General features: G+C 39.1%; 1 protein-coding gene across 4 annotated transcripts in view; it reads right to left on the minus strand.

Moving 5' to 3' along the window:
• Nucleotides 1-27,359, minus strand: part of PLEKHG1 (pleckstrin homology and RhoGEF domain containing G1) — a 2,146,741-nt gene that overhangs the window by 148,118 nt on the left and 1,971,264 nt on the right. The gene's annotated exons all lie outside the window — the stretch shown is intronic.

Below are 27,359 nucleotides of genomic sequence, written 5' to 3' on the forward strand. Positions count from 1 at the left end.
TGCATTGTTGTATGGCAGCCAATGCAAATAACTTTTTTTGCCAACTGTCAAATGTCGCTACTAAAAAACACATTAAACAAACAGTTTGCAAAACTAACATTCCAAAGTTAACAAATAGCAATGAAAGTTGATACAGCAGTTTATTTTTTCAATGCTGTGAATTTAAGACCAGCATTTACATCTATACAAACAGCATTTCTATTACCATTGTATTATTCTATTATAAAAAACTTGTAAAGCAGTTAATTCAATGATCCTGTGCTGTTCTTTGATTAAGATTTCATTGAATACAAACTACACAATTTAATTTTTCCCCCAATAAGATTGGGAAACAAAGCCTCAGTGGGCTCCAAAATGCAAATCATAATTTAATAAGGTTCTAATTACTTTAAAAATCTTTCCACGTCAAAAAGAATTTCATTACATTTATGGTAAGCAACTTTAATCAATCATCTGCATACAATTTCCTCAAGTAAATACTTCAGTTCAAGTGTATAAAATGAAATTTTGAAACTGAAATGTAAAAGATTAGAAAGTTTTCAACAAAGCTGTCCATTCAAACAATGTCAGCTGCAATAAACCATAGAAAATTAAACAGAAATAGTAGTCCCCATTGCAACCACCATGTGCACAAATTTCTTACTCACAATGTCATGCTCCTATTTTCTATACACACTCCCTGAGTGGATAAAAAATTGTTGTGGTTCCCTAGTCTTAAACAACGGTACACAATATCCTGCTCTCTCTCTCTCTTTTTTTTTTTTTAGTAAATTGGGACCCCTGCTGTATATCAGCTCCAGCTTTAGCTCTGGTTTGCTCTTAAATCACTCAGTCTAAAATGTCTGAAAATGAGCCCTCACCAAGTGCCATCTCTTACTTGTTAAAATGAACAAAATAAATCTTTAATGCTGCCTTTCATTTTTTTCTGCTTACCTGTTTCTTTTCTAATGATTTGGTACACAAATACAAGAAGTAAGATGTAACATCCTTGGTCTGCAGCTGCAGACAGCCAGTAATCACAGACTATGTTGATCTCAAGAGATGCAAAACAAACAGACGTTACCATGTGTAATTTGCCATTGGTAAAATTACAGCCCTTGAATGTTTTGCTTCTGGTAACTATAATGCAACTACTCAAACCGATTAAGCACAACACCTCAAGCACCTTCAGATTACTCATAAACCACAGGATGCTGCTTTGGTGGCCTGTAAGACCGCAAGAATCACATGGAAAAAAAATCACAGCCTGTACAAAGATGAGCATATTTTAACCATAGACTACTGACAGACAGCACAGCAAAATTATTCAGTTGGCTCAATGAAATTCCAGCAGCATGATGGATTGAAACACAACACTTCTGTTTCAGCAAAATGTAGCTATTTGCAATGAGAACAGTTTAAGGACACTGGTGTTGATAACTTATTTCCACTGCAGTAAACTTTCACTTTTCTGAAGTCAAAACAGATATGTGTCTGCAAAACATTAAGATATTGAGCATCTTCATGTTCACATGACCTCCCAGAATCCTTAGGAATCTCGCCAGTCTTCTGGCAGACACGCTATGGAGATTTTTAACAGGTCACTCTCTATTGTAGAAGTGTTTCAGGAAACGTGGAGACCTTATGTCTGTCTTTCTTTCGGCTTTTCCCGGTTAGGGGTCGCCACAACGGAACTCCGGTCCGCTAATGATTGGCAGTAGATTTTTACATGCTGGCTTGCCGGGCCTAACGTACAACCTTCAACGAAGGAATGCCCATTCACACATGTCGACACACAGAAGACGCTCTAACTGAGAATCAAACATGCAACGTCTAACTGTGAGGCGAAAATGCTACCACAGCACCACCACCGCAGTAAAAGCAAAGGTGGAGACCTTATACAAGTATGAAATAGGAAAAATATGTGGAACTATAAGACTGTAAGCTTATTAGCAATGACAGGGAAGGTTAGTGAAAAAATTCTTAAGAGAAGGCTGGTAGTATTCCTGCAGGATAATGTCCAAGGCAGCAACTGTAATGGGCTGAGGAATAAAAACAGCTGCCAATTAAACCCAATCCAGTTTTATGATTTGGTTACTGGAGAACTTGCCAGAGGAGTACCAGTAGACATGCTGTAATGGTAATAATAAAGTACTTGTTAACTGTACTTGGCTGGAAATTTAAAATAAATAAAAAATAACAATAAATAATAATGATTAGGCCACTAACTATCTATAACTCCTATTTCAAAAACTACCAGCCAAGGCCTTTTGCAAATCCATAAACCTAATACTAAAACAGGACAAAATCTCTATAGTTTCAATCCCACCAAGGCTTGGAATAGTCTACCACTCGAAATCAGGTCACTTCAGCAACTAAAACAATTTAAGACTGCTACTAAATACCTGCAAACTAAATGGATCTGTCAATGTAATCACCCCCCCATAAACCTTTCTCTAACCTTCTCTATTTCTCTGCTTGCTTTTTCTCCTTTCCCTCCAATTCTACTATTTCCACTTCTCACCTCTATTTACTACACCTAGGATTAAATATGCCTCTGTACAATGAGAACATTTTTAAAACTATATATGATTTTATGCTTTTTTGTATTGTATATATTATGTGTCTTGTTTATTAATTATTACTCTGGATGGTAGTCTGTTAAACTATGTTGGAGCTTTTCTCCTCGGGCCTTCGCTGAAAAAGGGCTATTAAGCTCAGTCGGACAAACCTGGTCAACAAATGTAAAATAAATAAACTGGGTTCATCCATTAAACACAAAGTCTATTTTCAGGGACAACATCAGAGCAATGTCTTTTCCATCAGATCCATCTAAAACAAACACAATACATAGTAGTGAATCCAGACTTGCACAGCAGGCAAACGAAGGTGTGGAAATCAAACAACAAATATCTACAGTGGCTCTCAGTTTTAAAGTTCTGTGCTAAACTGACTAAGTAAAGATAAAGTGTAGCTGCCCTTTTGCAAGGCCTCTGACTTAGCTTCATAGGGACTCATGGTAGGTCCAAGAATAAGGAACTGGACTGAGGTATGGCTAAACTGTAGGACAGAGGGTTATGATAACATGGATAATGCCAGGAATAAGGAAAGTAACTAATTCAGTACCACGGGGTCATGTCTGGGTCCAGTGCTGTACTCTGATTGTTTAAGAAAGATCAGAAGGAAGATAAAATACACAGATCACCCTATTCAGTGATAATGCAAAGCTAAGTGCTCCATTATACAGTGGAAAGGAAAACTCTGAGGAAGGACTTGGACTAGTTAACCAAGTGGATAAAATAGGACAGTTGAGTTTGTAGATAAATACAAAGTACTGGCTATAGGACACAACAAATCAGATGGGAGGTATCAAATGAATGGTGGAAACAATGGCAAAAGAAGAGAAAACAAATACGGTGGGTGCTATCTGCACATGGAAAGCACAACTAAGAATAAAATAAGGAGGCAGAGAAGCAAAAAAGACTATGTTGGTCTGCACCTTCAAAGGCCAGACTCCAAAAGCAAAGTAATGTTCTCACTCTATAAGACTCTGATTAGATGGCACCTTGCCTAACACATGTAGATCTGTAAGCCATACAATTGAAGAGGTCAGGAAGAGTCCAGTGGAATGACATCAGAATGATGCATGGGATGAAGGGAAATAAATATGCCCCATGATCAGAGGAGATAAAGATCCTCTCACTACAACCCACAAGATACAGGATTAACAATGCAATTCTACCTTGCACACCTCATCATGAAGGGATTCACATCCAGATCCAAGGATGTCATTGTACCCTTATATTCCTCCCTCATCAGACCCATGATTGAGTACAATGCCCCATTTGGTATGTACCTCACCCGGCACTTGCAACAGCTGGAGAGACCACAGAAGTACCTCACCAAAAGGATCAAGGGTCTCCAACATATGTCTTATTCTGCCAGACTAAAGAAACTTCAGCTCTATTCAGTGGCATACCGCCTGCTCAGGGGTGATCTCTGCCTGACGTACAAGGCTATGTCCAATCAGGATTTGATGGACATGCTCCACCTCAAAAAATCCAAATCCATCAGGACCACGAGAGCTAAAGACTTAAACCTCGGCACAAGTATGAATAGGACATGCTGGAGGGATAGATTCATAACCCAAAGGCTTCCCATGCTTTGGAACAGGATCCCAGTTAAGATAGGCAGAGCCCCTCACTAACTCTCTTCAAGAGAAATCTTGATGAGTGGATGGGAGATCGAAAATTTACCCCAGGGGTCACATCTGGGTCACTGCTAGACAGGGGCACAGTAAACTAATTCTATTATATAAGGGGACCTTCATTGTGTCACTACTAGACAGATGCACAGTATTCTAGATTTATTCTGTACATTTTTGTACCATTTCATGGGGTGGCAAAAGCCACATCACCATGGCTAGGCTTACAAATGCCCCAGGGCAGATAGCCTAGTACTATACTATGAAACTATGCAACATCATGTGATGGGAGCATCTGGAAAATAAGCAAAATAAATGGAGGAGGAGGCACAGACAGCAAATTATGACTACTTACTCCTTCAATTTCTGAATTTACTTTTTTATAGAATGAGCTGTGCACCCATGGAATGGACTATCAGAATGGTGCTGGAAAGGCATCCATAGAGATAATTAAAGGTGACCCGGTAGAGGTGGAAGACTGTACAGAAGGGGATGTAGAATGTTAAAGGCACTTAAAAGACAGACTTCACAGGCTTACTGTCTCATTCTACCATCAAGCATGTCATTTTCTCAGCAAACTGTCTCACTGGTGCAGACAGGAAAAGTATTCATGCAGCTAGTATTCATGCAGCTGAAGATGTGTGTTTTAACAGCAATCTGTACATCAATGGGGATAGTTTGCATGTTAACTCTTCTTGCCCCACAGAAATAGGAGTTATAGATAGTGGCCTGATCATATCCATGGGTACATGGAGTATGGACGGCACAGCAGGATGCCCCAAAGGAACAGGTTTGGAATTATGCTTGGACTCAAGTGTTTGGAATCAATAGATGGCTGCATTGTGGTTAAGGCTCTTGAAAAATTTAAGTTAATCTATGAAAAATGCTTTTCTAATCTGCTATCTTGTCCACCTCATCATAAGCTCTCCTGTCACTCTCAAGCCTCACTTTGTACTTAATGAGGTAAACAAACAAAAAAGCTTCTTGTGAGACTGAATGTTATAGAACACAGCAAGATTCCCCACTTATGCTATACTGGTGAACCTTAGCTATACATACAAGAGTCTGAGTAAACTACGTAAATGTTGCACACACATACACACACACACACCCACGCGCGTACATATATGCATGCAAGATTGCTACATGAGATTATCAAAGATAGACAAAAAAAGCAACAATCACCAAGTCAGTTTTCTGCAATTTAAAACCAACCAAAATAATGTCCAAATCTGTACTGACTGAAAGAACAAACATATGCTTTCCTTTTTCTACTGGTGAACTGAAAAAAAATCAAAACCCTAAGAAGGCCACCAGACACACTTTTGCTGACTATTGACATTGTCCAGGTTTGTTTCCTGTAGGACTGGTGCCAGGGGCAAGGTTACAGTTAACACACAAGTAAGATTTTTCAAGGGGGAGCTAAAGGCCCCTAGGCCTAGGTGTGCAACCTGTTGTCGATAAACACCTGCTGCATATATTCTGAAACCAACAACAAAGTAAATGATAGGAGGTGACTGGGAATAAAGGGATTGAAGTTTATTTATTTATTTGACATTTGTTAACTGGTTTAGTCTGACTGGGCAAGAAGGCCTTTTTTTAGCAGAGACCCAAGGAGAAAAGCTCCAGACATAAAACAATTCTATAATATTTATACATGTACAGCTATAAAAAGTAGATAATTTAACAAGTACAAATTCAGATTCCAAAGGTTACAGAATATGAAGATTCAAAAGCAAATCAAACTTTTTTACAAAAATTTAAAGAGTAACATTCTCATAGAGAGCATGACTATGACTACAACATTAGTAAAAGATCAGCCATATTTAGTAGCATAGTGTAGTTTATTCTGCAGAAGGTATACAATAAGCAGTAGGAATACAAGAACCGATAAAAACTGTGTGAAAGAGCAGTTTAGCACAAATTACGATGAACAGCTTTGATTATGTGGTCTTAAACACAGAGCATTACAAATGGTGAGAGAGTTTGTGGATTTAGAGAAGATAGGCAAGTGGGAAGGTATGTACAGAGCTCCAGGTAGCAGCTTCTAGGATGTCCCTGGTAGCGACTATTCTGAGAAATGCCGAAGAGATAGATGCAGCCCTGGTGGAATATGTTCTTATCCCCTGTGGGGGATTGCCTTGAAATGGCAAGTTTGCCTTGAAATGGCCTTCCCCTCTGCCCCTACAGCAAAGCTAACTAGCAGCTGTTCAGATTTTCTGATAGATTCTGTTTGGACAGGACTAAGTCTAAGTTGTATGTGCACATCCAGAGAGTGCAGTATTCATTCCCCTTTGTTTTGTGGATTAGGGAAAAAATTAGGCAAATGAATGGACTGATTTAGGGCCACAGTAGACACCACCTTGGGCATAAAGGAAGGATTAGTCCTGAGGGAAACCCTGTCCGCATGGAAGATAATGAAGGGCTCCACTGCCATGAGGGCTTGTAATTCAGACACTCTTCTTGCTGAAGTGATGGCTAGAAGGAAGGTTGTTTTCCAAGAAAGGAATTTCAACTCTGCTGTAGCAGCTGCCTCAAAGGGAGGAAGAATAAGCTTTTCCAATACAAAGTTAAAGTCCCAAGCTGGAGTGGGAGCGCTCCTGGGGGGGTCTTAAATTTTTGGCCCCTCTAAGGAATTGCTTTAGCAAGGGGTGAGAGAAGAGGGGTGGCTCAGTATTATAATGTGCTGAAATGGCAGAGGCATGAATTTTAATTGACGAGAAGGATAGGCCTTTGTGAAGCATTTGTATTAAGTACTGTAGAATATGAGGTAAGCTGGGCACCATTGTGCCTATCCCCTGAGCCTGGCTCCAGGAACAGTATTTTTTCCACTTTTCACATAGGATTTTCTAGTACTAGGCCTCCTTGCCTCCAGAATGACATCCCGCACCTGCTTGCTGAGGGATGCTAGAGGAGAGCTCAAGGAATTAGCCAGGCTGCAAGGTTCAGGGTTTGAAGCTGAGGGTGCAGAATCTGGCCTACCTGCTGGGACAGCAGGGAAGGGGTCTGAGGCAGGTGCCATGGTTGTAGCAGTGTCATACTGCGCAAGAGGGGGTACCACTGCTGGCATGGCCAGTCTGGTGTAATCAGTATTGTCCCTGGCTTGTCCTGTTTGATCTTTAGTAGAACCTTCGAGAGGAGAGGCAGAGGGGGAAAGGCATAAACCGAGAGGCTTTCCTAGGTAAAGGACAGGGCATCCACTTTCCAAGCTTGACTGTGGGGAGTTCTTGTGCAGAATTTGTTCAATTGGTAGTTCTGAGGGGAGGCAAACAGGTCTACCTCTAGAGTTCCTCATTTGTTCCTCAAGAGGTTCAATATTTTGGGTTCTAGTTTCCATTCATGTGGGTCCATGAGATTTCTGCTTAACTCATCTGCCAGTGAATTTAGTTTCCTCATATGCAGTCTTGCATATGGAATTAGTAGAATGCAAGAGGCCATGAACTCCAGAGCTTGCAGTATTTACCTTGCAGATAGCTCGGGTTTTGTGGCCAACAGTTTGAAGCAGGTTGTCAAATAAACTTGTTTCTCCGGAGTGAGGAATGCCATCTGGGAAGTTGTGGTCAAGCTTGTTCCCAGGAATACAATCTGTTGGCAGGGTACTAGGTGAGATTTCTTTTCATTGATGGTGTACCCCAGTGAGATTAGACATTTCTTTACAAATGCCAGGTGTTGTAATAGCAAGTTCTGGCTTTCTGCCTGAATCAGACAATCGTCCAAGTATGGGTAAATCTGAATATTTCTCTGCCTGCAAAATGCAATAGCTGGAGCTAGACACTTTGTGAACACCCTGGGTGCAGTAGACAAGCCAAAGGGAAGTGCAGAGAACTGAAAGTGCATGGGGCCCACCCTGAAATGTAGATATTGTCTGCAGGATCTTGTTATTTGGATGTGCAGGTAAGCTTCCTTCAAGTCTAGGGTTGCCAGCCAGGCTTCCTTGGCTAGCATAGGAAGAAGCTGTTGAAGAGTTAGCATTTTGAATTTTGGAACCGCCAGAAAGGTGTTGAGAATAGAGAGGTCCAAGATAGAACGCCAGGAGTTATCTTTTCTGGGTACCAGAAAAAGTTTTGAATAAATACCTTGTCCCCTTTGTTCTGCTGGGACAGGTTGAATAGTCCTGATACTGAGAAGAGATAGAACCTGCTGTTGGGCTTCTGCCCATTGATTTGGGGGTAGGTCTGGCCAACCCTTTGGGGTTGGAAGTGTGTGGAAGTGGAATCTGCATCCTTGGGAAACTATGTTCAAAACCCATTTGTCCAGGGTAATGAGTTCCCAGTTTTTTGCATGCAGGGCAATCTTTCCTCCTAAGGGAGCAGGTAGTTGAGCAGGGCTTGGAAGGTTTAAGGTTAAGTCATTGTGCCATTTTTTTGTAGGGGGGTTACTACTCCCTGCTTTGGAAGTGGAAGCCCCCCCATTGCTTAGATCTGTGCGTAGTCTGAGACTGTAGCCTAGGTAGTCTGCTGTTCCTGGGTTTGGACTGAAATGACCTGGAAGGGACTGGAAAGGATTAGTTCTTTGAAGGCCAACGCCTACTGAATATGGGAAGCTGTACTTGTAGGAAATCTTTAACAGTTTGCATAGATTTAGCTTTTTCCTCCATCCTTTTGAGGACTTCTGCTTTGTTGCCAAAAAGGCGGTCTTGGTTTAAGGGAGCATCCAGTAATTTAGCTTTAACATGATCTGGCAAGTTTTGTTCCTTAACCCAAGCATGCCTTTTAAGTACAGACCCAGTGACAGCAGCCCTGCAAGATGCTTCTAAAGCATCAAAACCACATTGCAAAGTATGTTTACCAACTTGTTCTGCAGAATGCATTAAATCTTGCTGTGTTCAGCACAGTCAGGAATCAACATCATTTTCTAAGTAGTCCCATAATATGCTGCTGATACTTTAACATATGAAACTGGCAATTTAAAGCCCTAATGGTAGCAGAAGTGTATACCTTCTTACCCAATCTGTTCAAGGCTCTAGAATCTCTATCAGAAGGGGTAGGATTTTTGGCAGCAGTAGCCTTAATGCATTTTGGTCCTTGGGAAATGGTCTCTGGATCCACAGAAGAATTCTTGAAGAGGAACTTGTGAGTCAGGTACTCTGGGAGCTGGAGGCAAAGTGTCTGGGGTAAGGCTAGATTCCAAGAAAGCATCATGTACACTGTCCAGAACAGGAGGGATAGCTAAAGGCCTGTGTTGAGGTAGGAGTAAGAATTCCCTAAGTCTCTATTTGGACTCAGAGTAATCCTGGCATTCCCAGCAGAAATGCACCCTAAGAGTATGCAAGGTTTCACCGAAAGAAAAATCTTCTGGAGGGGAAGCAGAGGGAATGGAATCCTCTGCATCAGAATCCTCATAAATAGATAAGGGAAAATCCTGGTAATTACAAGGAGCAGAAATATCAGATTCCTGATCAGAAGAATCAGAAAGAAAAATCAGTTCTAGGTCTCTTAAAGGGGGAAGGCTGGCTTCCCTTAATTAAGGTAATAAAGTCTTCAGCGATTCTAAGCAATTGTTTTTTAGGCATATGGGCCTGAGCCTGTGGTTTGGTCATCTGTTTTCTAGGGGTAGTGCGAGTTTTTGGCCTGAATGAAAATGATGGCATCGGTTTAATATGAATATCTGTAGGCCTGAATACACCATCAGAAGCCGGTACCTCCACAGAGGCTCCGGACCCATCCAAGGTAGAGACATCCGCAGGTTCTATAGTCGAAGAAGCATCTCGCGGCATACCGGACTCCGAATGGATCTCAGTAGAGGCCTGCGAATCTGAAGTAGCAGGTATCAGAGGCTGCAAAAGCACCTCACTAAGTACCGACGGACTGGTGACTAGCTTAATGGAAGCATCGTTGGCAGTTTTGGACCTATGCGGTCTGTGTCTCTGTCTTTAACCTTACGTTTTTTTTCGGAAGATTGGTAGTCGGATGGCTTAACAAAGCCATTTTGGATTACACATGTCGAGTACAAAAGTAATTGGCTGCAAAAATAGCTCAACGATGAATAGTTCGGGTGTTGAACAAGGCATAAAACCGACAGTGAGGGATGTCATGGTCTGGGCCTAAACATGGGATGAAAGAATGAAAATCTCTATGAGGTATTTGCTTTCCCAGGTAAAGCAATTGTTAACTTTTACTGACATTGGTTAGAGCAAGAAAAAGGATCCCCAACAGGGTACTTATCTTTTTTTGAAGACTTTGGGTATGAAACTCGAAAACAAAAATTTCAGGAGTCGGTCGACTGGCACTTGCAAAATGCTTCTGCTTCAGGCACCGCTCAGCAAGAAAGACTGATGTAATGGAGTTGGTTGCATGTTTTATACCCCTGACAAACTGACATCAAGGAAGAAGCGACAGCATCCGATGCAGAAATCTGAAGACTCTTGATATTCAGGCCGGCTGAGGGCTACCTGCAGGCAGATAACCCAAATGCGATGACTGCAACAGTGAAACACGAAGAACATCGATGCAATTTAAATCCTAACATTTGAAAGACTTGATACGATGTGTCATGCAGTATCAGCTGTCCTGCCAAAAACAAGTGGGGGGGGGGGGGGGGTGTGAATAAGGAAAACAATACCTGATGCAATAACTGGAGAACCCTAAGAAACACAAAAGCACAAGTATGATATTTTAAACAAAACGGGAGAAAAGCATCCCAGATGGAAATTAGTTTGCCACTCAGTTTTTATAATTTCCCATTGGTAAATCACAACTAAACAGTTACTCAGACTCCTGTGGGTTAAGCATTAAATGTAACTGCAACCGTACACGCTTGTGGTAGAATGGCCTGTCTATGTAGACATTATAGGAGATGTTGTACAAACATTTTTTTTCACAATGAAGTAAACTGAAGACGCTTAAATTAAATGGGGATTAAAAGTAATCATGAATGCCTTACCATACTTGGTTACTCAGTACAGTTCCTGGTTATCATGCCGTCTGAGCAGTGTGTTCATAAATTCTAGCCAGGATCTCCAGTTTCATCCCATATCCTAAAGGCATGCTAATAGGTGAACTGGTATTAGTTTAAACTGTACATAAGGGTGTGCCTGCAAGTGAGTGCATGTGTGCATCTGCATGTGGCTGTGCATTCTGTAATGGAGTGGGATCCCACCACGAGTGGTTCACTACCTAACACCTACTATGCAACAGGATTGGCTGCATCTTTTCCACAACTCTGAACAGGATAAAGCAGGTACCAGAAAATGAATGGATAAATTCAAATTGGACAGAAAGCATGAAAGAAAAAAGCAGATTAATAGCGACTTCATTGGGAAATGAAGCAGCATCATGGTGTGACCACGTCTGAATTATGATTACTTGATTTACACATTACAAACGAGTGCCAGCTAATCTGACTACAGAGACTCAAAGAACTGACTTAGAAAATGGAATTATGTAATTAAGTTGTAATCAATCTGTCAGTACCCACACCAGGCTTTTTCAGGAGTAGCATACAATCCTCAGTACAAACGAGGCATCTAGGACAAATGAAGAGGTTGCTGAATAAGAGAGTGATATAAAAACAGATTAAGACTAGCTCAATGTATTTTTGCAACACAGACCCTCACCTCCTTAATGGATGCTCCTTATTTCTCTCAGAAATACTTTGGTCACACATTCACCACCTGCACCACATGACTCCATGCTCATAATTTTGCAATTCATTGCTGTGGGACTGAATATCAGCACTTGGTTTAGAACTAAAGGGAATCTTCTATTCTTGTGTCCCACAGAGCATTCAAGTGTTTGGATCAAATTAAAGTGTGCAAAATGAAATTCAATGAAATTGCCACACTAACAGATTTTTACTCGTCCTGAAATTTGGTGACCCTAGAGTTGAGAATGTACAGGGTATTCCCCCAGCACGTGTGTTGCTGCACCTTTCACATAATTACTCTATCTTTTCAGATTTTACTTCACTGTTGGTTCACAGAAATGGTATTCACCGAAACCTACTTCTTTGTAAACTATCACAATCATAATGAACCCACATTCCAACAGCTGCCCTAGCAATAACAAATGACTGAAGTTTATTAATTTGCAGAGCATAAATTTCATGTGCCTCCTAAGACTGACCTGGAGAAGTATGTGGGTCAATGCCAGATTGCAGAGGTGCAGTAACAAGTTCCTATACCTTTCCCTTGGAAGAGAACAAGGTGGCCATTAGCTGTTTCCAGACGTATAGCAATGGTGGGGCAAAGGGGATAGCCCCGGGTGCAAGGTGTTAGCGGCCACGATCTTGAATATTAAGTGCAGCTTCTGCATTCTCCTTTCTGTACTAGCATTTCTGAATGTTGGTACAGAAAGACAGCTGTGTGTGTGTGTGTGTGTGTGTGTGTATGTGAAGTTTTTTATTTTGTTTTGAAAAGTTGAGGAAGCGTTTGGCTTGGAGAACCAGACTGAGGGACAGACACCTCATAGACCCCCTTTTTTTGTTTGCATTTCGAATGAAGAGCTGAGAGGGAAGGAATCTATCTTTTTTGCGCTTCCTCAAGGATGATCCAATGGTTGAACCACTAGTTAAACCCACTGTCCACTGACACAGTTGGGAATAAACCCCCTATGCTGGTGGACAAACAGTAATGTTAATCTTTTGAATCAACAGGGAGTAACAAATAATTAATGTACATGATGTCCATATTAAACTAGATTTTCAAATCCAGGAATAAAAATATAAGGACATTATCAAACTGGAGCTTTAAGAGGAATATGTTTTTAACCAGGCCAGAAACTTTCATTAAGCCATCACAGAAATGAACAGCATGTGCTGCAAATTCAGACCAACAGTGCAACAGATTATTGCTGTGTCAGTGTCCTGTAGAGGCAAAAGCTGTATACATGTGCCTTGAAAATGCTGCAGTAGTTAATAAGCATGTATATGGGGAGGATACATCTTTTTGTGCATATATTTTTGAATTGGGTTAAAACAGGATGGGGTGTTTATCTGCAGTTCATTTCCTAAAAATTCAGATCATCAGTGTAATGGAGAAACTCCCAAAACAAAACAGGAAGTCCAAAATGTTAGTAAACGAATAGCAAGAACATGCAGAGATCATCTGACGATATCTGTATAGGCCTGTGAAAGCATTTTATATGTGACTCAAATCTCAAAGGAAATACCCTTAAGCAAGAGCTACTAATACATTCAAGCCACAAAGCCAAAGTTCTACAGAAAACAGCTGCACACACCCTAATAAAGCAAAACATTGTGGGAAGAATATGCAAATCCCCATGAAGAAATTCAGCCTGGCTCAAGTTTATGTAGACTTATTTGATGGTTAAAGTCCTCTTAACAGCAAGAAGCAGAAAACACTGACACATACTCCACTTACATCTGGTTGCATTAATAGTACAGTGATGGGTCAGTGTGACATTACTGCGTCAGGTTCCGTTATAAAAAGCAGTATTATTAACCACTGGTGCAACTACGCCACTATGAAACAATAATACCACACTCCAGGGCTCTGTATAATAACATTAAGACCGTGTGTTATTGTGTATCCCATTTAATCCAAGGAGAGACAAAAATGGCATTTCTACATGTGTTTTGACTGACGAGGAGAAATATCGTACAGTGACACACACCCTATTAAGCCTCACTACTCAAGGATCACATTTACGTGTTGGCCTACAGGAGTAGTTAAAGAATCCATACAGTCTAAAAACAGAACTTGTTTGTTTTAGTCCACTCTGCTAAAAGACACAAATAGGTGGATAACTGCCTATACTTCTTGCAATCTTCTTCTGAGGTATATACAACAGTGTGTTTCATTCAAACGTGTTTGGGTCAATACCTTTCAGGTCAGTGACTGCCTTTAGGTATTTGCTTTCAAGTGTGTGTTTTGTAGACTGGTGCATGGATACGAGCTTCAAGTGACACAAACAACTGAAGTCTCAATCTGAAGTTCTACTTCTTGTTGCATTAATCATAGTCAGCAAACAAAGCACAGTGTACATAACACATGTAGAGTGTATTATCTAAGACTTTTGAAATTGTCTGGAGCATCATCTTTTTCAGATAACTTCACAGAATTACAGGTTACAGAAAATAATGCAATTTTCTACCCAACATGCCTAAAAATCCAAGAAAATTTGCTTCCTTAAATACACACCCTGGGCTCTAGTCGTTAGATATTCTATGCAAACAGCTTAATTAGCAGAAAACTGATGACTGCAGATAAAGATGCAGATATTCTAACTGCTGTGATACACCCCTTCAAGATGTTTGGGATCTTACTGCGACAATATACAAACATTACACAAAGAGGAGCCCAGATGAACAAAAAATACTTCTTGCTGACTGCATCGTGAGGTATTTTGCCAAAAGGTAATTCAGTCTTACCAAAACCTAGTATGATTTTTTTCATGAAAATGTACATCTACCTAAAATATCAAGTTAGTTTTCATAGCAACTGCATCTCTTGTTTTCCATGCTAATCAGACATGCAACCATTCATTCATGAATATAACACTAAAAATTAAACATTAAAAACTCAGCAAAACAAATTACTTGCCCCTTCCAAAAATAAATGCTGCAGTATAGGTATGCTCTTTTACATTTAATTCTTACTATGCATATAAAGTGCAAATGTGGCACTGTTAACTCCAGCAACAGTAGTGAACAGTGAATGGGATACCACAACTGAAACCAGAACCTGATTCCTGCAGAGTTAGTGGGGGCCTACTACAAAAATACTGTGTACCACTATAACCTAGGGTGCGTGCTGAGGTGGTTGGGAAGGCAGAGTTCTAGTACAAGTAGCTACACTTCTGTCTCCTACTACTTTGTACACACACGTACCTCTCAACCTCTTAATGTAAAAAATCTGGACAAAGCTTGACAAAATGGCGGCACAAATAGGGACATACTTTAAATATTGCTCTTATAAACTTAGAAAGTTGCTAGAGTAATAGTATTTGTTTTAATATAAGTTTTCTGAAGGATTTGAAGTCTGAAACTCAAATGTATGTCATTATATAGTGACCACAATTCTGAGATCATCCCAGTAATTTGTCAGGAAAAAAAGAGGAACGGGCAAAAAATATGAGCCAAAAATCTAGGCATTCTGCAAAAATCTGTACAGTTGAGAGGTAGATACTGATTTCACATATGACATATCAACAGGCATGCATCTGAACACAAGGAGTGTTAAATATTGGCAGTTAGGCTCACTGTGAAGAAGAAATGTTCTGACAATGTAAAGACATCCTGAATTACTACTTTTGGTCAAGACAGAATTTTCATGGAGGTCAAATGAGCGATTGTTAGAATTAATATCTTCTAAAACTGAAATGTAGTCAACTTCCTGAATTTCTCAGCCAATGAAAAAGGAGATAATAATAGGACAAGAAAAGTGTGAGTGGGGGGGGGGGGTGCAGTCGTGGCAGTGCTGCCAGCCTTGTACTGACCCTTTGGGAGTGAAGTGAAAAGTCCCACTACCATGCTAACATTGCTAACACTATAACCTTCACCACATGCAGTTTTTAAATGAGCGTATACATATGTAGAATCAACAGTGTACAAAGCATTACATTACACCACAGTTCCATTTCCAAAGTTTTGTGAAATGCTCCTTTACAGAATCTTCCAAAGCTCGTTTACATAGTTCAACCAGCACGCATGTCTCTGGACTCAGACATATGTATAAGGCAATTAGCAGAGGATTGCAGTATCACCCAAGAGTTACAATAGGATAGACTGGTGGCTGGTATGGAATGCTCAGTTGTGTAACTTAGACATGGGTTAAGTTTAATTGTTCAAAGGTCAGGTGATGCTCAAGATTATTTAGGATTCATACTAAAAGGCAACAGACATTTTTCATTGATCACCTGAAACAAATCTGAAAACTATTTTGTATATTAACTAAAATTCCAGTTCCACTGCATACTATAAGTTAGTCAGCAGGTGTGCTGAATAAATGAGAGGAAGGAAGTGCAGTGCTGCAGAGGTTTATCTTGCACTGGACAGAAGAAATGTTTTGACTATGTAAAGACACCCCAGATTACAGCTTCTTTTGGTCAAGACAAAATTTATATGGAGGTGAAATCACAAATGTTTAATAATAACTTCTAAAACTGTAATGGAGTTGGATACCTGAGTTTATCAGCCAACAAGAGGATATATTAAGGGTGTAAACAAATGTGGGCTTTTTGATGGTTCATCTACAGCACATTTACTACCAAAGAGCAGAACTTCCATCTTTCCAGAGGTCCTACAGCCAAAAGTCATGAGTGCTTTAGCTGAAGCTTAGTACTAACTACAGATAAAGCAACATTAGTAGGTAGGACAGATAGATTCATCATCTGTACACTGTATTAGTTTGGTGGTTCCACAATAACTTGTCATGTCATTGATGAATATTGTGAATACAGAGAGGGCCCTGCAATGAGCCTTGATGATCCCTGGCACCAATGCAAACAAGAGGTGAGGCTGAATTATTGTAACTTACTGTCTCCTACTTACAAGGAGTTTTCTTCGGTCCAGAAAGATGAATAAACCTGAAGATTTTATTCTCTGCAGTTTATAGTATATAAAGACAGTGACATGATACAGTGCATATTGAAGTCTAGGGGCAGGACTGCAACTTACCTTTCTTGTTTTAGTAGTGAGGAGACAAGCTATTTTGTATGAAAACCCTAAGCTGTTTTAAAAGTTTGGTCAAATGATGTTCAATGTCTACGCCTTTCACATACAACTCACCCAAAAATCTGCCTCTCTTGTTTACAGCACTCTCAGCATAGCCCTAAACTCTACCAGTCATCAACCAAGGAGGTGTGACTAAACAACTTCCCTATACCTTGTGTCTGCCATACTCTTCCTCCCTGTCTCCACTGTCAAATGCCATAGCTGCTAACAGAATTTGGATCACCTGGACCATAATGAGGGTTTTATTCCTCCACTCCACCAGAACATAACAGACACATTATTATATCTGTCTTACTCCTATGCCTTTCACATACAACTCACCCAAAAGTCTGCATCCCTTGTTTACAGCACAATCAGCATAGCCCTAATCTCTACCAGTCATCAACCAAGGAGGTGTGACTAAACAACTTCCCTATACCTTGTGTCTGCCATACTCTTCCTCCCTGTCTCCACTGTCAAATGCCCTAGCTGCTAACAGAATTTGGATCACCTGGACCATAATGAGGGTTTTATTCCTCTACTCCACCAGAACACAACAGATCCATTATTATATCTGTCTTACTCCTAACCACATAAGTGGCTATGTACATTATGTTGTTGTTAAAGTATGAAATTTAATATGTAAAGGGTTTAAAAAATATACAAGACTGATAAAAAGTTAAGGCATAACAATGTGCTGGGCCGGCACTGGATGCAGGTGATCCAGTGCCACACCACAGTATCTGGGTCACACCATGGCAGAACAGTGTTATTTATCTTCTCATCCAATTATACTTGGATAGTTTGACAGAAACTTAAGTTATACAAGCAACTGTATAGAACTGTTCTCTTTAGCTATAGGGTAAGGCACGCATTTTTCTATCTTGTGCCACTATTACTACAGTTGGTTGATCCTAATTTTCTTGCAGAGGGCATATAGCATAGATTCACAAAGCAAGAGTTTTACCACACTTGATCTATAGTTGTGACCAGGAAGTAGTACCCAAAGGGGAAACCTACGGATGTGGTGTATCTGAACTTCAGCAAGGCATTAGACACCTCACAGATAGATAGTAGAGAAATTCAAAGGAGTAGGGGGCAAGGACCCAGACAGCAACTTGTAAAAAAAATCAGTCAAGTGAATAGCAGAAGGTGTGTGTGGCAGTGCCCAGTGAAAACAGTAACCAACAAAAACCTACTAGAGTCTGTACCAGAACTTGTCCCGATTACCAAATGTGTGCCTCAGTTCATGCCAGTAACATAAGCATGGTGGGAAAATGGGAAAAATGCCCCAGGCACAAGCTATAAGGAGCACATGAGAGTCAGTACTGAGATTTATTTAAGCAGATATCATTGATATCAAGGCTACTTACACAAAATTGCAGTGAGTTTATATTTTTCTCTCTGGTCTTCATCTACAAAGTCTCCTCCCCTGAATGATGGATTGAGGGGCATCAGTATAAGCATGCCCATGGTGCCAACAAATTTAGTTAGGGCTTTAGGTTATATTAATACACAATGTCCAATCCAGTATCAATGAAGGCTCTCCTCCATATAAAAACCATAAATCACCAGGATATTCTTCAAAAAATTCAGATAGTGGCAATAATCCAAAGAACGAAAGGTGACGAAAATAATTTATTGATATAAACCACACACAATTCGGACAAACAGATTAAGCGCTTTCATCTCCTGTACGGAGACTTCCTCAGAATCTGTTTAAACAAAAAAATCCTCCATTTAAATACAATCAGATGTAATAAAATTAATTAAATTAATTAATTATTCAATTGAATTTCTTATTGGCTGGCCATTCACTTCATTTATTCATTGATGGAATAAAAAAGCTTGTACCTAAAAGTACTAAAAAATAATTGTAAATACACAAGAAAATATACATATATATATATATATATATATATATATATATATATATATATATATATATATATACACACAGACAGACCCTTTCTAAAATAAATACATATTAATAAATGTTGTATAGCAATCACATATTTGATTGTTGGTGTTTTGTTTAAAAAATGGTGATTGGACATTGTGTATTAGTGTGAGTTGGTGATTGGACATTGTGTATTAGTGTGAGTTGGTGATTGGACATTGTCTTTAGGTTACATTGCCATACGGCAAATTACAAAACTCAAGACTGACATAAGAATATTGCACACAACACAGCAGGTCTTATTCTCTTAGAATGTACTTTCAGAGGAAATTATACAATATTGGACAACTGAGGAATTCAGAGAAGCCTAGGACAGAAGGAAGAAAGCCTAACATAGAGGTATTGGAAAGGATAGCTGCAGAGAGACCAGGCGTACCAACTGGGCGGAGACTATGTTAAGAGGTAAGAACGTCTTTGCCTTCCCCATCTTTTCTCAGCAGTTATCCACTAAGATTTTAAAAAGTGACAATCATAAGCAAATCTAATACAAAAACAAGAAAAAGAAAATGCACAGGGCAAAAATATTTGATTATGTACGCTATGGTATCTAAAGAAATCCCAGTCACATTAATGAACTCCTGACTTTCTATTCACAATGCAATATAAAACAGTTTGTTGAAATCTACAATAGATTTTCTTTTTCAATGACTGTTTAGTATGGTATTTGCTCACTGAAGTGTCTTTTTTTCCCTTTGCATTAGCAATGTCTGTGCGCTGAAAAGCATATGATGGTACCTTTAACAGTTTCTTTCAAAATATACATTAGTCGACTGTTTGCTACCTCCCTGTGTAATCTTATGGATTAATTTATATAAATATCTATTTAAGTCAGTGACGTTTCACTAATTCAGCAGGCAGAATGAAAGAATGAGCAACTATTTCACCCAAACAAATGTCAATAAATTTAACTACAATCATCATAATGAGAAACAAAATTTAACATTAAACTGAAGAACTTGATTTTTATCTACAATACCATTCACAAATTACAGGAAAAGAGATTTCTGTGATATGTTATGATCGACCTTTTACCCCACATATAGAACAGCCTGAAAATAGCAAAGAGCCCTTTCCTCAGAAGACAGTTGCGTGCACTTTTTCTTGAAAACTGGCACAGTCCAGTTCTATAAAACAGATAGAAGAGGGCATTTTCTCTTGCGGCTCATCAATGTTCTATTTTGGAAATGAAATCAATAAAATCAAAACAATGTGCTAGATTTGTATGTGGTTTTGTCTGCATAAGTACTATTACAGTGCCATTAACACACAATATACAGCAATGGCACTATCAGGTTTCTCATCTTATGGCACGCATGTAAGAAGATGCTCTGATACAAGCTTTAACATAGCTCAACAACATAATCTAGGTAGCAATCACTGTTCAATTACAAATGTTGTAAAGTGCAAGAACCCAGTTTCAGGATATTAATTACAGAGTCAGCGGCAGTTGACTTAAGCTGACAGAACTGCATTCTATATCAATCAATCTTTCTACCCACCAATTACTGCTCTCAGAAAGAGCAGTGCTATCTGCCAAGGGTCAGCATGTCTCATGAATAAACACTCAATATCTGCTTACATTTCAAGGATTTACACAATGGAACATTTCAAGTCCATCACTAATGAACATAGGTCCACCTCAATATAAATGCTACCTAATCGATGAATGTTAAAAGCAACTCTCACTTATCTCCTATGATTAGATTTCCAAGGATGAAATTATTGAATAGCTGAGGCTTAATGGACCTCTGTTTACCAAAGAAGCCTGTAACTTGCTCTCCTAAGTCCTCATTTAGGCACACCAAGGGCAGATGCTGAAATAAGGTTTCTTCTGAATAACAAAGATCTCTACAGTTTCCTTTACTTGGGACAGGAGATCGATCATTTTTTTATTTTCTGACAGTGAAGACCCACAGACATACAGGTGCTACAGCTCGCTTTTCAGTTGCTGCACCAATGTAATTTCATGTACAAAACACACACTACCACTATCCATGTCATTTAAAAAATGTGTAGTAACCCAGTGATCCTAACTGTTTGACTTGTAAATAATTCTTTTTCACATACACACCACCACCACAGAGACAGAAGCTTACTAACTTTCACTCATGGAGTTTAAGAGAAACTGTATGAAATAACTCTGTACAATCAGACTTGTAGCCTGCAATCCAAGAAATCTCTCCTTATTACTTGCTAGCAACTGTATGATTTCTCCCACAGTACAGTGGTTATAGAAGACACAAGACGAAAACAGCAAAGTAAGCAAAACTATCACAGTACATACCATATCAGCGGGTATGAAAATGAAACACCTGTCCAAAATCACCTTTCATTTATTCATTAAAAAGTCAAGTAAATGGAAAAAACCCAAACAGACCAACTTCTGCCATGGCCTGAGCTGAACGAAATACAATAATAAAGTTATAAGAGCACTGTAATAACTTTCTAGGCTCTTCCAGCCTTGAACATTCTTCTCTATATCCTTTAATGACCTTCTATGTTTCCTGTACTTTCAGGTGTGTGTGTGTGTGTGTGTGTGTGTGTGTGTGTGTGTGTGTGTATGTGTGTATGTGTGTGGGGGGCAAAGTCAGGTCTGGGAGTCGCAACCAATTGCTGCCTCACGTTTCCATGCAGGCCTGCCTCCCAACCCACTTGCTACTGAGCAACACACTGCTGAGGTCAGGCTGACAGCATTATGACAGGTGTGCGATTCCTCTCACTCAGCCTGGCTAAGTGCTTGAACTCTCCTTGACAGGTCATAACGTCATTCCTTGGAACAATCTGCAGTACTCAATTTAAGGTGAGTGAGCTGACCTGGGCTGTACACTCTCATACCTCTAACCCCAGACCAAATAATAGAACACTAGTACAGCAGTCAGAACGTTGCCAGTATGTGCAATGGAACAAGCATATAATTAAGCACCTGCTGAACAACCATTCAATTTAACTAAAAGGGTAAATGAATGCTACAAAAGTGAATAAACTTATTGAATACAGCAAATGAACAAGCAGAGTAGAAAACACAGAGAATTAAAGATGTAACTGTATTTTTCATAGAATACATACAATGTATCTGACAGTAGCGGCAGTCAAAAAAGAAGGTGTTTAGTCAGGACAGCCAGAGATCACAGAGGCAGTAAATCTGCATCCAGCACTAGCAACCCAGGCTTGGTCAGCATCAGATATAGAAGGATAAGCCAGGGAGCCACTGAATGTATGCAGACAAGGCCTTTCTTTCTCTGGAGGGCTGTACAGGGTGAGAAAACTAGTCACGTAACAGTCAAATGGGGGGGGGTGGAGTCTCACCACTGCTGAACACTGCAGGAAACAAGCCATGGTTTAGTATCCTTCTGTCTACTCAGCTGCCAGCCAAATAAGGTATCTCTAGGTAAAAATCTTATGACAACCAGGATTATGGTATCTCAAGTCACACTAATAATACTAACCAAATTAATGTATGCAAAGGTACATAAATGTGAATCACTAAATTCACCAGGTACAGCAGCAGCTCAGCTTCAAAAGCATCCAGGAAATATGCACTGTTGTTCTGGTTATAAGCCTAAACCCACCACAAACAAGAACGGGCTTCATGCTTAACTCATGGAGCAGTCTTTGGCCTGGCCCTCCATACAACCAAAATTCTATCCTGGCCCAAGGCAATCAACTGCCACCAGCCTACATTACCTGACTTGGGATCTACCAGATATTGCTTTGCTCTTGTTAATAACACTGATAACTATAAATAAATGATAGTGTGTAGAAGAGCAGTCTGGTCTATATTAGGTGGACCCTAACAACAGTAATACCCTCTCATCAATTAGTTGAGCATTCAAAAGCTTTTTAAAAGAGAATAAATAAAAATACTTTAAGATTAAATCGGTTAAGTAAACACAGTTAACAGTTAAACATGCAGTACATAATCCTTTTGTATAAGTCTGTCTGCAGTTAAACTTTCTACTACTTCACCCATAACTTAAAAAAATACTGTACCCCAAGCTAAGCTGGCTGACTTTTCCATTATATCATAGACAGGGACATAAACAGGTGCATAGGTATGTTCTATGCAATCAGTCTACAGACCATTAAAAGCCTAGCCAATAACCCATATTCAAAATTTCCCTCCAGCCTCAGGGTGGGCAACACAAGATAAACAGGGGAATTAAAGGTTGTCCATCCAATTATCATGGTTTACCTTGAAGGTAGCAAGCGTACTACTGTGCTTGACATGCAGTGAAAAGTTGTTCTAGAGGCAAGAGATACATTGGGATGTAACTATCACACCAACATGTCCTATTTATTTGCTGAGGAAGATTTAGTTTGTTTACTTGGGTATTGCAAGAACAAGCTCACAGGTCTGTACACTGTGAAGACCAGAGTAGTAGTTCTCTGTCTGCCCTGTTCATAAGCTATTTCATTTCTTCCTTATCTTTATAAAACCCATGGATGAAATTAAACAAAGTCTCAGATTTACTCACTAATGACTTTGTTTTCCTGCTTCATGGACAGCTATCTCCTGAACAGAATTTTCTGAGTGACCTTTTACAGCCTAGGAACAGTTTAAGATCTTATAATGACAGGCCTGAAATTTTACTGTTCCTATTTCATATGTTTGCAATGCATTTCATATATTATGTATACTTGTTGCATCTCTCAGCAGTATGCATCGTATACCTTAGTTTATATATTCCAAAGGAAAAACGTCACACAATATCATATATTTGTATGCCACTGAACAAAAGGGTATATTGCAAATTAAATAATATATTTTAGTTAACCCTTTGCAGGATTTATAAAGCATAAGTGCAGCTCACAAATCTGTTATAGTCTGACTTGGAAAACAGTGACAGATGTATTCTGAAAATCATACAGGATAAGGTAATTGAAGTGGACAGTACGTAAATCATTGGACATCCCTACTACTAAACACTAAAGGCATATACAGCAACATTAGCACAGGTGTGTCATTCTGTGAACATTATTACTGGCTTTTTGTGTGTACATAAACCCTATCTACAACAGGCCATGTGCTAATATCGCATTTATTGACAATAGAAGGTACTTAACCTGACACCTGCCCCTATAACTCTTATCTAATTAGGGCCAAACATAAATGCATGTGTCAATAGGCTATTCTCCATTTAGAGGTCCATTACCAGTGCCACTAGAAAACTACAGAAAATTTTATTAAAGCATGCAGAAATATTTTGCAAAAACTGGTGGAATATTGTGGACTTTGGTACCAAACCCCACCATACATCTCAATGTCTCAGAGCAAGAAATGTAGATAAAGCCAAAATAATGCAGAGACAAAGGCCCAAAAATAGGGACATGTTTTAAATACTGCTCTTATAAACTTAGAAAGTTACTAGAACAGGTTTTGCATTAGCATGCACTTTCTAAAGGATATGAAGTCTGAAACATAAATGTCCATCAAGATTTAATGACTTCAATCCTCAATGTTTTGTTGAGAGGTATGAACCCCACTACTCTCTAACAGACTGTTAAATGCGCAGCTTGTATTAATCACATAGGTCACTAGATAGATTTATCATGTGCATTTGTTTAATTTCTGAGTTTTACTTAAGTGCAGCACAGACTAACCTTTGCACAGCACAAGCAGTGTGACACATATATATGAGGCATTTTAATAGGTACTCGATCTTGAATAGATTACAGTGGAAAGCAAAATACCTGTGCCTGGTTTACTGAAAAAATAGTTTACAAACTAATTAGTTAAATGCTGCCTCTCCATCTACAGTACATTTAGCAGTAAAAATGTAATATGACATAAAGTGAAATAAGGGCATAACGTTCATAAGGATGTTTACATGTATAGGTATTGTGTGTTGCTTTACATTTAAAAAGCATGCAGTTTGGTTACTTAAACTTGCATGAAATCATTTAACTTAATTAGCCTAAATATATTTAACATTTTACATGTTTTATTACACTGAGGTACTGCACCATGACATCTGGTGAGTTAAGTGCTGCAATGCATTTTGCCAGAGTCTACCAGTATTTATTTGTCCCACTGTTTCAATAAAAAGTTTTATAAACTTTTTTTAAAACCACAGCCCAAATAAATTTAGTGTTTTCTTCAGAGACAGAGGCACAGTACACTAATCTTAAAAGGTTACCTTCTGTGACCTACTTTACAGGGGCACAGTAGGCTAATCTTATAGGGAGGCGGAAGCCAAATACACTCTGGCTAGGCTTATAAATGCCCTAGGGCAGATAGCCTACTATCTACCTATGAACCTATGAGACGTCACGTCGAGCCACAACAATAGACTTTAATGGATGTGTGTCTGTGCTAAACATACAGTTAAATTACTTTCAAATGCTGTAAAGAAAAAGTACAGTACATCAGAATCAGAGTATCAGTCAGTCTGTCTCCAGTCATTCATCTAATATTAAATACTATACAATTAATGGTCTAGCTATCTTAAAGCAATCTACAACTGTGTGGTGAATATTTATGTATTTAGACTTGTTTCTGGGGTAGTACACTGAACAACTTATGACCAAGTATAGGCTCAGGCCAGGTTACATCATAATGTAACAAAACAATGTACAGTATACAAATAACAAAGCTTTACAGTTATGAATATGCACAGACAATCTGACAAACACATACAAAGAAGATCTAACAAACCAAATAAATGTATAGGTACACAATTAGAATAAAAAGGGCAGAACAGAGTTAAAGTAGGAGAACTCGTCATGTAGACATGAGTAGTAGCTGCTAGCTAAGGAAAACTAATAGAGATCACCAAGATGTGAGGAGACTAGATTACGTGCATAGTGGGTTTAAACCAGTAGTGCTGTGGTCAGCTGAATCACAGTTTAGGATGAGTAACTTAATCAGGTGGATCAGGTATGTGAGAAGTAAAAGTACAGCAGAGTTGGAAAGATCTATTTATGTGACTTGCCTTTTAGAAGGACAACTGCATTCAATTTAAAAGCTTACCAACAAACCTGAGAAAGTATTCAGATCCATGTCCAGATGCCATAGTAATGTAGCCCTAAAATGATTCAAATTCTTACAGAGTTATTCAAGTTGACAACAGCAGACTAAACTGCTAAATCAGCCTACTTTTGTAAATGAATCTGCTGAGTTTGACATGGAAACTAGTTTTGCTTCCTGCATTCAGTTTCCCAGTGAGACGTGCGATACAACATGAAGCATCTATGCGATACAACATGAAGCATCTATAAAATAACAAAAGTGTATGTACAGCCAAGGTTTGTGTTGGATGCTTTTTAGTACTTAATATGGGATGCTTTCTGCAGCAAGAGCAATATCCAAAAGCACAGTAACACTAGTCCACAATACAATACAAAAACTTACCTTTTTCTGCAAAAAGACTTTCAGTACCACAACACTCATAATAAACACTATGTCCAGTAACTTGCCAAAGCAAGTCTGCATTACAGTAAACATATGTGTGAAAGTCATTGAGGAGAGTACTAAAGCCAGAACACTAAATTAATACTCCTCAGACAAAGCACATAGCCAGAGATGGCTTATCTAGTGCCTGATGCCAGTCCCTGATGTACCATGCCATCCCCTTAGCTCTACAAATGAAGAACAAAAAGGACTTTGGCATATTTGGATTACTGTAGAAATCAGTTGAACATTGGCTTCCTACAGCAGCCAATACAATTATTCCTCAGCTCTTAAAAGTGAAAAAACTGCTTATTGGTAGTTTTGTACTTATCTGCTTCCTACAGATACAACCCCCCCCCCCGCTTGCTACACAAACTGTCTATAAGTGCCTTTCAATACTGCATTTGGGTACACAGAAAGGCATGCTGCAGGAACTCTCAATCCTGCCCCTTAACATTTTGCACCTGGGTGAATTGCCCCCTTTGCCCCACCCATGCTACTCTATTGAGACAAAGTAAATTGACAATACAAAAACAGTCATTTAAAAGACATACAGTGAAGTACTAAAGCCAGAATACTAAATTAATATTCCTCCAAAAAACTAACAAGTTGTTATATTACAACAAATAGCTGTCTACAAGTCAGACAGAGTACTAAAGCATGAACCCTGGTTTAATAAATTAACAACTTGGTCCAATCTTACCCTGGCTGACCCTTAGCCTCCAGATCTGAAAGTTATCAGAAGAACACAAAAGTTTAAGAGCTCCAGTAAACAGAGAGTAAGACTAGAATCCAGGTGGCACATGACCATGTCATTAATGAGAAAGGATGATAATACATATTGTGCAATAACTTGAGTTAAACTAAGAGCCTAGTTTTCAAAAGCTCCCTCCAAGCTACACTAATTCTAAAAGTATGTACCTTTTTTAAATGCATAAACATTATGTCTCAGTGACAGGGCCAGGATGCAGTGTCAGGATGCAGTGTAATGCTAGCATGTTAATGCATGTACAGCTCATGAGCTCCATAAAACATCTTATAGAATAATGGAGAAATACAACACATATAAGCTGATCTTCAGGAAAGTGTCATTTAATCCTCTGCTCTGATATGGAAGTGAGATATTACATGCTAAATATATATACACTGAACCAAAAATTCTATGGGCAGCATTAATGACTTCAGTCAGCAGTATTTAGTGAAGAAATTGATGC

Source organism: Protopterus annectens, chromosome 1.part0 (genome assembly GCF_019279795.1).
Source record: "Protopterus annectens isolate FY-2018-M chromosome 1.part0, PAN1.0, whole genome shotgun sequence".
Taxonomy (NCBI): domain Eukaryota; kingdom Metazoa; phylum Chordata; order Ceratodontiformes; family Protopteridae; genus Protopterus; species Protopterus annectens.